Source organism: Rhynchophorus ferrugineus, unplaced genomic scaffold (genome assembly GCF_030347505.1).
Source record: "Rhynchophorus ferrugineus isolate W39M unplaced genomic scaffold, kcgeb_rfMv2 rfM11, whole genome shotgun sequence".
Taxonomy (NCBI): Eukaryota; Metazoa; Arthropoda; class Insecta; order Coleoptera; family Curculionidae; genus Rhynchophorus; species Rhynchophorus ferrugineus.
Window position 1 is genome coordinate 16821104 of NW_027472590.1, and position 12444 is coordinate 16833547.

The window sequence follows — 12444 nt, forward strand, 5'->3', positions numbered from 1 at the left end:
CAACAAGAAAAAGTGTTAGTCGTTTCATGGCATTTCACAATGGTAACCCGGTGGGGTGGCACTCTCGGAAACAGAACTGTGTAGCATTGTATTCGATGGAAGCCGAATACATAATTGCAGGTTTAGAAGCTCAAAAATTATTGAATGTAACGAGAGAGGCTTCAATAAAAGTAAAAAGATGATGTTCCTCCCTATCACTACATATTTAATCCAATTGAGTTGATATGGGGTATTGCGAAGAATTATTACAACAGACATTCAGGTCGAGGAGGATATTCAAACCAGAACTGTCTGGATTTATGGAAAGAGGCATTGTCGAATATAACACCTTCAGTTTGAATGAGCTCGATACATTGAAGAAGAAATTGACAAATGGTAGAGTCGTAAGCAAGTTTTTGATATATTGGAAATAAACAGCTTAGTTATTCACTTGATTAGTGTTTCTGGAAGTGCCACTAAAGGTCAGTATAGAATTAATATACTTTAGTTGCAGGGAATTGTATTATAGAGTGTGAATGCTTTATGAGCATGTGTGTTATTGTTCAGAATATACACGAACGTTTGTTTAAAATGTATGTGGAGAGAAATATTACTAACTGTTTTGCACATATGGCAAAAGCATTAAGTCGAATGCAGTAACTAAATGTAGTTTTATCAATAAAGCTGTATACAGGTAGTGGCAGAACAAACTAAGAAGAAATATAGTAATATCAAGATGACTTTACAAAGAAACATTGCATCGAAGGAAGCAAGAACTAAGAGTAAAAGGAAAATATGCTCTCTAATGGAAGTAAAATACATTACCCAAATATACAATTGTTAATTAGGTGGATTAGGCATTCTGGATATACTATTGCATAAAAAAACGCGCTTGTGGCTGTATAATTTAGTTTTAAGTTCTTCGATAATATATGCATTAGATGTACCATAATGTTAGAATAAATTATAATACATAATATTTTTGTTTCATTATTTTATTTAGATTATAATTTTGTTATATTTAAAAGTCAAAATGTACTAAAAGTTCTTGCTGCGGCAACATTGCCAACGTTTTGGCAGATCACGTAGGTTCACTGCTGTTCAAACATTTCTTCATCAGAATAACAGAATCTGAAACATAACGTCGCCAATTGCCGGTGGGTAAGCAAGGATGTTTAATTCATTGGCATTCGACGGAAGTGTTTATTGGTTATGATTATTGTCGGAGAAAATTTGCAAAATAATTAAAACACAACCAAAAGGAAATACGTTTTTTATCGTACTAACAAATTAACGTAAAGTAAATAATCTTAGGTGCATAAAGTTCCTAGTTCAATTCTCATTAGGCTGCGGTCGTATAATCGCTTTACATAAAAAAATTCTATTTTTAAAATGTAATTTATATTCCTGCTGCTTTATGTACATGAAATTTTGCATTACGAACAGATTTTTTCTAATTTTGAATATATTCATATGAACACGCACATGTTTTAAAAGCATTATTATATTGATCCTGTCGGAAATTTGTTTTATTTCATGAAATACTAATAACAACATTTATATATTCACATATTACACGCTTAATTTTAATTAAATAAACATATATTACACTAATGTGGACATTTTGTCGCGATTCGACCTAATTTATATAGATTATAAAGTTATGTCAAAATCACCGACATAAAATTACAACATTTAATATTAAAACCAATAAATACATTAGTTTCTGTCATCGGCTATGTTAAAAACATTATATAAGAGCATAAAGAAGTAGAGATTTAACTTTATAAAAAATTTTGGGTAAATGTTTCACGACGTCCAACATATAGATGTCGCTACTTTTAACATATTGCTTGTTTTATTCGCTATGCTAAAAGCCGCAACGGGATCTGATTATTTTTTTGTACGACATTTTCAATGTACCTTATATAGAGAAGAGTATGGTTAGCTTTTTATAACGTTTATACATTAAATTATTATCTTATTGTATTGGTGTAACGTACCCGGATGCACAGATAGTGAGGAAATGCATCATCGTTTTCCATTAAAAAAGTACACGGCGATCTTTAAGAAATGAGTAAGAAACATTAGAAATCCTAAACTGGTTGGGTTAAACATGAAACAGATTTGTGATTGTTACCGAGTGTGTCATAGACATTTTGTGATACATTTAAACTTTCCTTTAAATACTTTAAGAAAAATTTAGTGATAGTGAAAATAATACCACGAGCACAGAATATGTACAAATAAAAGTGGATCAAAATCAAAATGATATAGAAGGTAATTTGAAAGAGTCGGTCACATTTCTGTTCATAATTGTTAAATATTAATTTGCTGTGACTTTTATTGAAAATATTTTTAACGTGTTGCAGCTACACTGAATATTCGTATGGACACGATCACTGAAATATCTTAAAATATGATCTTGAATTCACAATGACAAATCAAGATCAGCTTGATGTTAGCTCTATCAGAGATTAAATTAGAAGCAATGATTAGTTTTTTAATACAGACATAATTTAATACAATTATTTCAAAGTAAACTGTTAGTCTGAAAAGTATCGAAGAGGTCAAATGGAATTTCCGGATATTGCTTTATAAGAATACATTTTTATAAGCATATAATAAAATGAAGGAAAACTTATTATTTCAGTTTATGTATTTAAGTGAGACATTGATATTTCAGAATGGGACCAATATACAACGGTCACTCATGGCAAGATGATAATAAAAATAGTGTTATGACTACAAAAGTTGATGTAAAATCGTAAATGTTGGAATAACAAATGATTAGCTTTTATTAGTCATAAAATTTATTAATAATTCATTGCAGATATATAGTAATTCGTGCTGGAAATAGGAATGTTTAGTAACACCTTCGGTTTAGACGACTCGAAGAAGAAATTGACAAATGATGAAATTGTGAACAAATGTCAGGTAGATTGGAAATTAACAGGATAACTTATTCACTTGAACGAAAATTTATGCCAATTTCTAAGACAGGATGATGAGAATGGAAACAAGTGACAGGAAACAATCAAGGTGAGTATATAATTAATATATGATAATTGTAGTAAATATTTTTGTAGAGTGTAAAAGATGTATGTACGCAAATATGTTTGTAATTGCTCAAAACATACAAGAGCAATTGCTTAAAATATGCCCGAAGAGAAAAAATAGTAATTGTTTTGTAGATAGGGCAAATCCATTAAGAAGAATGCAGTGATTAAATCTAGTTTTATCAAGAAAGCTGTATACAGGTAGTAACAGAACAAACTAAGGAGAAATACAGTGATATCAAAATGTTTTTACAAGGAAACAATGTACCGAGGGACACAAAAACTAAGCATAAAAGGTAAATATACTCTCTAATGAAAGTAAAATGTATTACTTGGACATACAATTGTTAATAAAGTGGATTGGGCCTCCAGGGGATACAACCACAAACGCACCTAGAACTCTAACTCATGGGTGGTATGGAAAAGAGTTCAATGTAAATATTAACACAACCCTAACCTACAAACTATTATGACTGTGTACTTAATTGTAGTTTTAAATCCTTCGAAAATATATGCATTAGGTTTACTATAATGTTAAAATAAATTATATTTGATAACAGTATTTTTGTTTAATTCTTTTATTTAGATTAGAATTTTGTTGTATGTCAAAGCCAGACTGAACTAAACTCAGAGTTGATACGGCAACATTGCGACGTTTTGACGTCACACATTTAGATGACGTATGTAGAAAAGAACTTTGAATAGACTATAGGTATTTAACTGATTCTACTTAAGTAATAGGGCATACGTCAAGTGATATAATAAAGTTTTTGTCAATTCACCACAACGCAAAACTAAAATGGACTACTAAGCTATATTTTCTAGTCTAAAGCCTAGTTATTGATCTTGTTGGCTGTCACTTGTAATTTTTTTACAGCCTTAAGCAGAGATAGATCTTTTTCCATTACAACTGTGTCATCAATAAAAGTTCCAAGTACTCTTTCTTTTGCTGTTAGGATATCAATAGTGTAGAGCAGATACAGGATTGATCCTACGATACTACCCTGCGGAACTTCAGCCAAAATGGGTTTTAGTCTTGAGAGAGACCCTTCAAAAAATAAATTTTCTTTCGAAAATATATGACACATGTAATCGAACTGTAGTAGAATTGTTTAAGAAATTGCAATATATCAATTAATCGGTTACATTAGATAAAATTATGAAAAATGATTGAACTGAATAAATGTTAACCTTTAGATTTGATTTGATACTTGAGATCATGAAAACTAAGTTAAAGAGCGAGGAATCCCTATCAGTTAGAACGTAACTGAAACCTTTATGATTCGAAAACTAAAAAAACAGGAGAGATCACCAGCTTTCGGTCTTATAAGTTCAAGATGCTTAATAAAATAATTGTAAATACACAATATTATTCCAGGATATCAATGTGGCTTCCTTAATAAGAACGAAACTATTGAATAAATACACATATTGAAAAACCTGATAAATACAGATCTAAATGCTAATAGATATTTCTCGACAGCATTTTTCGATAGATCTCAGGCTTTTGACAAAGTATGGTACGCAAGACTGCGGCTTGAAGTAAAAAAGCTTATCTCTCATATGCTCTTTCAGCTACTGAAATCTTATGTTACAAATAGACACTTACTACAAAATGAGATGATGAACTGAATTACAACCTATATATTCAGTAGTCCTACAAAATAGTGTACTAGATCCAGCATTGTATCTTCTGTATAGTAATAATCTGCCGGCCATAACAAATACTATTATAGTAACATATAACACGGCAATTTTATTCAGAAAAACCCAATAATAGTACAAATTAGCGTAGGGAACTTTCGACTGAAATTGACTATCGACTGTTTAGTAATTGACTACCTTTTACTACCGACTATTTCAGTCGCTATTTTTGGTTCGACTGATTTTACTACTTTTTACTAGTAACTGTTTCATTCGACTACTTTCAGTCGCTATTTTCGATCTGACTGATTTTATTACTATTTACTATCGACTGTTTCAATCGTGTACTTTTAGTTACTATTTTGGGTCTACTAGTTTCATTCGACTGATTTTTAACATTCTGGCTCTGTCAGCCTAGCCGCGACCTTGACAAAAATGTGCTGAATTTAGGCTTACATAGATTTATATGTAATACATACAGTTTTACGATTTTTTTGATAGTTTGCTTGTAAATAACAATATATTGTGTATTAATATAGCAGCATTTTGGAACACTATTTTTTAAGATTATTAATTTAATAATGCAAGAAATATTAAACTGTTTTTATGGCAATACTAGTTAATTTTTTTTAATTAACTTTTTCGTCACGATACATCTCTCGATTTTTGTTCAAGTTTTTTGATTGTCAAAACTTCTTTCCTAAATTCTTGAAAACTAAATTTAGTTTCGCAATGTTCCAGAAATTGCATTGATTTGAAACGATTTGAAGAAGTTTTTACATTATCAGTTAAATCTCGCAAAAAAATATTAACGGTAAACAGGTGATAAACTGTATTCAATATGTATGCTAAATATTTCTAATAAATACATTTTCTACATACAAGTTCTACTGTCTGTATTTGGATGGCATCAATAAAAGACAATCAATATTTTTATTTCAATTTCAATCAATTTTTTTATCCGATTTCATACAAAAAATTCTCCCAAAAAGGTATCTTCCATTCTAACTTCAAAAAATACAAATGCTGTTCCGCAATTTGAAATTCAAGACAGAACTACTGATGAAGAATGTATTACATCTAAAGATATTTGGATAAAAAGTAGCTAGAATGAAAGAAATAATTACACCAGGTACTACAACAACTTTACAGATTAAGCAGTATTTGGAAACGCCCCTTATTGGGCGTTTAGAAACCTCATTGGATTTTTGGCAAGCACATAAAATGAGAATATCTTGCTATATCTATAGAGAAATAGAGAGTCAACTCAATAGGGAACTCTGGCAAAAAGTTTTGTTTTGTCCAACATCCAGATGTGGTTATATCCGCCATTCAAGTAATTTGATTGGTCAATTTACATTATAGGTACCTGTAAAAAAGCATTTCGCTGTGAAGACGTTTGATTGGTTCATTAATAAAGTTTTCCACGCAGGTGCGGCACGTGACAGCCCTGACGTCACGTTTAATTGACCAGTAAAATTTAAATAAAAACCATTTTATTTGTGAAATAAATTTATTAATACAACCAATGAAATAAATATAATCTGTAAAAATAAATATATTTATAAAATATAAATATTGTATATATAAAATCATAAACAAAGAACTTTGGAACAAATCAAAACTATTTCTTCAGACTTTTCACTTTTCTATATTTGTTTAGAGCCATGAATTTAATCTTTTATGGGTTTATCCAAAAATATACAACACTCTTTATTATTTGTAATATTTTATCTGGAAAATCATTATGTAGTGTACAATTAAAAGGTTTTAAATTTATATTTCTTAAAGATATTTGACAAAAATATGTTAAATTATCTGCGTGGCAATATCGTGGGATAAAATAAAAGAGTTTAAAATAAAGAGATGTACTGACAGTATAATAAAACAATTTTTTAGGGCATGAGATATTGCCTGGACTCGTTTATTCATATAGGAACATCTAGAACTGAAGTTATAGTCATCCCCCATTAGTATAGGAAATAAATTATTTAAAGAGCCCTCATCTTCATCCTCTTCACAATTTCCTAAAGGCCAATGAGATGAACAAATTAACTTATTTTGAGCGCTTCAAATGATTTCTAAAACATACTAGCCGAGGATGTATATTTCTGAATTAATGAGCTAGCTCCAAAAAAAAACTATCTTGGTTAAGTAGCCTTAAGCCAATATGTTTATTTGGATAATTACACTTATTTTTTCTTTAATGAAAAGAACCCCTCAATGTAGTTATTAAATTGACGACACTTTAACAAATTTGTTCTTACTTGGGCAATAAATTTTGCACCAAAATTCCTGCTCTATTGAATGTCGGTTAATCCTCTCTTAATGGATTTGCATTCAGTTTTTGTACTATTTTATTGGAGCTGCAACTATTGATCCAAGAGAAAAGTACATAATTTCCAAAATTAAAAAAATAAATATTTGATATTTATATATATGAATAAACTTACCCCAACTTACAACAACAAAACATGCTATAATGGTTCATAAATTGCTTTGTTACTTAATCCAATAGGTTTGGGATTTTTAACATTAGCAACCACTTTTTAATGACAGCCAAATATTTCTAAGGGAAACGATTCTGCAGTTCTTTACTATCTATGCATTCGGGTACAGAACACTTCCTAGATTGATAATTCACTTTACTTTTTGTACTACCGACTTATCTTAATCTCACTATTCCGCATAAAACGCACTATTCCTTATGTCCATAGAAAAAATAGAAATTTTACGGTATAGGCGACCTTGGAGAAATGTTTTGTTTAGTTCAATCAACGGTAGCGCTGCGATCGCTAATTGTGATTGGAAATAGTTTAAATTCCTGGTGCCGCCACTAACATGGAACGTGATTGGTCGATCAAATTGTGTGAAGTCAGCATTTTCTATGGGCGCCCATTTTTTAGTTTGTTGTTTGAAGGTTTTGGTTTTTGTGTTTTTGTTTAGATCAAGAAATCTTCGTTTTACGTTGTGCATATTTTCTGTTTTATATTAATTATTATGGAGTAATAATATAAAAATTGATGACAATGGGTCAGTGTAGTAAAAGATGCAGTGTACCGGGGTAAAAATCTACTACGGAAATTAGACATCGTTTCCCAAAGAATTATCTCGCTCCTTTCCAAAAATGATCAAGTAAATAGTAGTAAGTTACCAGGATAAACCAAAATGCAAATATATCAACGTCATGTGTCTATCACGGACATTTTAGTGAAAAATTTAGAATTACCCTTCTTCACGAACAGGTATTAGGGTAAATGCATATCCAACATTGTTTTTATCAGGTGCATATAAAATTATCTATCTACTACATGTCTGTTTATATATTGTTTGTTTACAAAAACTCAAAACCTACTTATGAAGATGTTAGTGGTAATAAAATTCAATTAATCTACCAAGTTGTTCGTATGCTGTCAGTGTGATGTCTCTACATAAAGAAGTCTTACAAGAAGGTAATAATTAAGATAATTGGATAATTAGTAGTAATAAATACTACTTTTAATGCTAAGATATCCCTAAAATATTGTAATACTTTACTGTTTAGAACAATCAGTGTTAATAATTTTATTGTAGAGCTATTTTATATTTAAATTTAATTGCTAGGGGATTTATTACCTTAAAGAAATCTATTTTGTCTAAATTTACAAATAACTACATTTATTTAACAAATCTTAACCAGGATTGCTTAAAAAAATTTATTGGATCTATTAGAGGTCATGGAGCATCCTTCACCTAGTGTGTTCGAGAGATCTTTAAAAGGGCACATCATCACTTCAATTTTTTCACATCATTCTCCTGGAGAAAATTGTGAAGAAGGAACTACTTCTATTATCTATTAATAACTACATTTATTTAACAAATCTTAACCAGGATTGCTTAAAGAATTTTATTGGATCTATTAGAGGTCATGGAGCATCCTTCACCTACTATGTTCGAGAGATCTTTAAAAGGGCATATCATCACTTCAATTTTTTCACATCATTCTCCTGGAGAAAATTGTGAAGAAGTAGTTCCACAGATTAAATACTGTAAAATCTAAATATCTTTAAAAAACACATACATTTTTAGTGTTTCAACTGTCCTATCCATAATATTTTCAAGACCAAATTTTAAAAGTTATTATGAGGTGTGATTGTATTTTTGGTTTAATGAAGTTAATGCAATATCAACAGGGAAGGATTTAAAGTTTACCTTCAATATATCAAGATAAGTTAGAACTCTAATAGATCCCATAAAATTGATGAAAATTGATTAAACAAATATAGGAAGACGTTATAGAAGAATTATAGATATTTAAATACTATTGGGCAATAAATGTGACGTCACAAAGTAATTAGGCGAAATGGCAGACCAATCAAAGCAAAGTATTTTCCTTACAGGTTTCTACATAACTATTTTAAACTAACCACTCAAATTCACGTTGTCAGCGCCGCCAATGATTGAACTAAGCAAAACTTTGTCCCACTACTTATCATTGGAGTTGCACACCCCTGCTATGTCTTCCGTACTGAAAATGGCGCTCAAAATAAATAAACAACAAACGACCCATAGAAACGAAGTGAACCAATCAGATTCCATCTCGACCTATAGAGTAGCAATTAAAGCAAGTAATAAGTTAAAAGTTGCTAGATGACTAGTATATATGAGATTCTACACACAATATGATTTTATTTTTTATATATATAATTTGACATTTTATCACTAATTATTAGAAAAATTTCGTAGAAATTTGACAACAGGATCGATCAGTACCAACAATATTCGAATTTTTACTAGGGTAATATGATAAGGAAAAAGTCGGTCCGAGCTTAAAACGAATTTTACATTTTTACAAACTGCATTTGGCAGTATATACGACGTCACCTATGACGTCGTGCATTGGCTATTTTATTTCAAGAACTATCTATGCTACTCTATGAATAATATAAAGTTACAAGAAAAGAATATAGACATAATAGGCATGTACAGGGCTCATAGGTGATGTGGAAAAACCAATAATACCTGAATATACACAGTTTAATATATATTGATGCTGTTACTTCAATATTGAAAATACATTTATCAACTTTCAATTCCTTTAATTGTCTTATAAGTCGTATATAGTAAATATTTGTTATTATAATCGCATTGTGATGCATTGCATTTTAAAGAGGAACACCTTAATTAATAATGTAAACAATACAGTTAATTAAATTTACTGTTCAGCAAAACCTTAAACCTATACAATAAAACTTAATCTTAAACAATAAAAACGTCATATAGTCTGTTCAAAGAAGCAGTGAACTACGTCATCAAGATGTATAATGTATTGCCTGCCGCAATTTGTAAATTCTTTTTAAAATCAGATAATATTTTCCTTCTCATTTTATTCCGTACTCGCCTCTACGGTACATATACTAAAATTGGAACGATACGGAGAAGATTAGCCTATCATGTCAATGTCCCGTGCGCAAGGACGAGACACATTTTTAACACTGCCGCTCGTAATAGCGGCAAGAATATTACCTACATGTGAGTACTATCCCACATGGGAATCGAAGGTAGCGAAAGAGCTGATCATCTTGCTGGGAAAAGGGAAAAGGGAGGGATCACTTTTGGAAAACCATCTATGCTAGAGAAGGGATCTGAATACATAATATACCGCATTTTATAAAAAACTGGGTCAACTAAACTGGGACTTAATGATCAATAACAAAATGTGCGAGATAAAAGAGGAGTTTTACCAAGGTCTCAACTTTTATAACTTTAGCAGGCATAAATTGGGTATTTTTCAGACTCAGAATAGGCCATTGTCGGCTGACTCACGAGCTTCTACTCAAATGAGAAAGTCTGAGAATCAAACACTTCCTAGTTGAATGCCAAGGGCACGCACTCCAAAGACGACTCACTCTCTGGCCTGAAGGGATCCATGAAACAACTTCTACAATTTCTTATTATTATTACTAACTTCTTATTATTACTCTGATTGAAAATGCCGAAGCCAGACAGAAGAGATTGCGTCTCTAATCAGTTACTTCTGACAGGGACGAGGTCATGGAGGCCCCCTCTTGCCAATAAAATTCGTTAGAGAGGTAAACATTTTTACTGTTATATATTAAGTTGCAACGGTTTTTATTGAAAGTATTTTTAGCGTGTTGCAGCTTCACTGAATATTAGTATGGGCACGATCATTAAAATATCTCAAAAAATAAAAATTTATATCATGGATTCACCGAAAAGAAACGGCCCTTATACGAAGCGGGTGACGAATCAAGATCAGCTTGATCTAACATCAATCAGAGATCAAATATATGTGAAATGAATAAAAACAGTGAGTAGTGTTTTCAATATTAATATAATTTAATGCAATTATTTCAGAGGAAACTGTCTGGAAAGTATATATATATATATGGATATGTAGAATATTCCTTATTCCATACAATGTTAGGTACTATATGATTTATATGGAAACCCCACAAAGAAGTCTTATGGAACTTCCAGACAATGCTTTTAAAAAAATAAAATTTGTAAAAGCATATAATAAAATCTTAATAATAAGAATAGTAATAGTAATAGAACTTATTTAAATTTGTGTATTTAGATGAGAGATGGGTATTTTTGAATGGGACATTGGGTCACTCATGACAAGATGATAATAAAACAAATGTTAGATAGATTGGAAATTAATAACATAGTTATGCACTTGAATTAAACTTTCTGAATGTGGTTCATCTCACAATTTCTAAGACTGGACGATGAGATTGGAAATAAATGTATATATAATGTATATACAATAACTGTAGGAAGTTGTATTGTAGAATGTGAACGATTTTTATGCATATGTGTGTAATTATACATAGTATTAGGCATAGAGAAATAGAGATTTAACTTTATAGAAAATTTTGGGAAAATGTTTCGCGACGTCCAAGATATAGATGTCGCTACTTTTAATTTATTAAATTTAATCGCTACGCTCTAAGCCGCGACGGGCCCTGATTGGCTCACTTCGTTTCTATAATACACTTATTTATTTATTTTAGCGCCATTTTCAGTATGGTTGACATTAGAAATAGTGCGTTTAGAGATTAAATTATTAGTTCCTTAATATATAGATCGGTAGTACAAAAAGTAAAGTAAATTATAGATCTAGGAAGTGTTAATAGATGTGTATAATAATTTTCATTCGAAGAAATATTTAGCTCTTATTAAAAAATGATTGATAATGTTAAGAATCCCAAACCGATTAGATTAAGTATCAAGGAGATTTATGATCGTTACAGTATATTTTTTTGTTGTAAATTGGGGTAAGTTTATTCGCATATATAAATATCAAACATTTCTTTTTGTTAATTTTAGAAATTATTCCCCGTCCGAAAGAAGCTGTGCAAAGGGCTATATACTTTTCTTCTTGGATCAATAGTTGTAGCTAGAACAAAATAAGAGCTCCTGAAAGCAAATCTATTAAGAGAGGATCAGCCGATATTCAATACACAAGGAATTTTGGTGTAAAATTTATTGCCCAAGTAAGAACAAATTTGTTAAAGTGTCGCCAATTTAATAACTACATTGAGGGGTTCATTTCATTAAAGAAAAAAAAGTGTAAGTATCTAAATAAATATATTGGCCTAAGGCTACTTAACCAAGATAATTTTTTTGGATCTAGCTGACGGATTCAGGGATATACATCCTCGGCTAGTATGTTTTAGAAATCATTTGAAGCGCTTAACATAAGTTAATTAACATAAGTTAAATTAATGACAGAAGTAATGTTAATAATGATGTA

The 12444-nt window shown here is 30.5% G+C and overlaps 1 long non-coding RNA gene and 1 pseudogene across 1 annotated transcript; both read left to right on the plus strand.

Annotated features, from left to right (window-relative positions):
• The first annotated feature begins 2547 nt into the window (after positions 1 to 2547).
• Positions 2548 to 3548, plus strand: LOC143204938 (uncharacterized). The gene is made up of 3 exons (XR_013007702.1): positions 2548 to 3021; positions 3174 to 3334; positions 3395 to 3548. It is a non-coding gene; the product is annotated as an uncharacterized LOC143204938 (long non-coding RNA).
• A 6506-nt stretch (positions 3549 to 10054) lies between these two features.
• Positions 10055 to 10171, plus strand: LOC143205389 (uncharacterized; annotated as a pseudogene).
• The last annotated feature ends 2273 nt before the right edge of the window (positions 10172 to 12444 follow it).